Consider the following 2,124-nt stretch of genomic DNA (forward strand, 5'->3'; position numbering starts at 1 on the left):
TTTTCTCTTGAATTTTATTCTTCCTCTCTGGCATTCCACAGTTCCCTTTCCCCTACCCGCACCTTAAGAGTCAGAGTTACCTTGGTGATCTCCTCGCATTTTCTCTGGGTGACACTGCCCCTGGATTTGATGTGCTGGATTAGATATTGATGTATTTTACCTTTTCCTATTATTTTCTGCATATTTATAGTTTTCTCAGTTATCTTCTAGACTAATGTAAATAACTATTTGACTCTTTGAAAGTCTAATATTAATATCATATCAGAGGTAAGATTTATGGGAGAAAATAGAACAATGAAACAATGACAGTACCTTACATAATATATATGTCAATAATGCTGATTGAATTAACTGTGCTAGGAGAACCACAAATTAGCTTTAGTGAGTAGAGAGGAAGGACACTTTTCCCATTCAAGAAATCATCGGGAAACATTGATCGGGCACTCACCAGATCTGTACTAGGTATTGCTGATCCGTGATAAGGCTGTCTGCTTGACCTCTAGTCCTGCCACCCTTTGCCATATTAAAACAATTCCTTACTTTGAATAAAGCTCCTCATTAAGTTACGGTGTAAAAATATTAAACTTTACTCCTCAAAATCTTGCAATCACTACCCATTTTTATAATTTATCAGAAGATTACCAGGCAGTAAGGACTTGTGCTCTTTCATTTATTCATGGTTTCATTCACCCTCATTCACAGAAACACACATACATTCATTATTCATGCACCTGAGAGCTAGCTACACCCCAATCAGTCTCTTCATATATTTAAAGTTGTGTCCTTTGTCACTCATTAGAACCAATTTCTACTTTGACTAGGATTCCATTAGCTGTAAAATTCTTAACCGTTAAAGAAAAGTTAATTACTTTCCAGAATTCTTCATTCCTCATGACAATCTTGTTATTTTTTTATTTATTTTTTTTAGGTTTTTCATTATTTTAATAATTTGTAATTACCCAATTACTTGTTTATATTCTTTTTTAATGTATTTTATTGATTATATTATTACAATAGTTCCAATTTTCTCCCCTTTACTCCCCTCCACCCAGCATCTCCCTCCCCCAGCAATCCCCCCACCCCAAGTCCATAACCATGGTTCATAAAAAATAACTATCCTTCCCTCTCAGATATTAAGACCCTTTGTAATCTTGTAGAGGACAATGGGCAAAGGTCTCAAGCTCCTCTAGCTGCTTCAAGCTGGACATGGTCGTCGTCCTACCTACCCTTGGGTCCAGAAATTCCTAATAATAGTGGGGGTGTGGAGGGGAGGGTGGCCTTCCCACATGGGGAAGGATCGTGCAGGCTCCAGGTCAGTTGGCTGTCTCCGGGCAATGGTGTGCTTGGTTTAATGGGCTGGCATCCTTGTTGTGTTCTGGGGGCAACAGATTTGGCAAAAAAGGTTAAAAGACGTCATTCAATCCATAACTACTAGATGACAAAAGGCAGGGATTAATTTTTCAATGTTCCACATTAGGGGAAAAAGAAAAGAAAAAAAGGGCTTCTTTGGAGGAAGGTGTGCTAGGCACATCTCACCTGTCCAAAACCCCTTTGCCAATTATACTTAGTTTGGGCTGAGGGAAATAGTTTATGTTTCCCCCCTCTCAGACCTCTGGGTCCTTTCTGTCCAAGCCATTAGGACAGAAAAGAGAAACCAGTTTTAAAGTGAAGCTCACAGACCATCCCATTCTTCACCAACCCATACATATACTGTTTACTCCCGTTGCATCTGGACCAGGTGCTGGAGTGAGAGACACAGGGAAACACCCCTCCTCCCATCTCTCAAAAGCATAGTTCCTCATGTCAATCACCATGAAACAGAGTAGGAACACAGGGCAAAAAGACAAGTGCCTAACAGACGAAAGAGTATGTAACTATCAGCAAAAAGTGAGACCTTAATACCAACCTCAGAAAGGTCTGCTACACCCCTCCCAAAAGCAGCTTCTTGCTTAAAAGACTATTGAAATTAGAAACTAGCTCAGGAAATAGTACAATGTCACTACTGATCTCAGCAAAAGACCCAAGATTAAAAAAAAAAAAAAAAAATTTCTCAGGAAATCATTCACAAGTGAAAAAAAAAACAGTATAAAATTAATGACAAAATATTTACCTTCAAAATATAAT

The sequence above is a fragment of the Furipterus horrens genome, unplaced genomic scaffold, assembly GCF_987537825.1.
Source record: "Furipterus horrens unplaced genomic scaffold, mFurHor1.1.pri manual_scaffold_2, whole genome shotgun sequence".
Taxonomy (NCBI): domain Eukaryota; kingdom Metazoa; phylum Chordata; class Mammalia; order Chiroptera; family Furipteridae; genus Furipterus; species Furipterus horrens.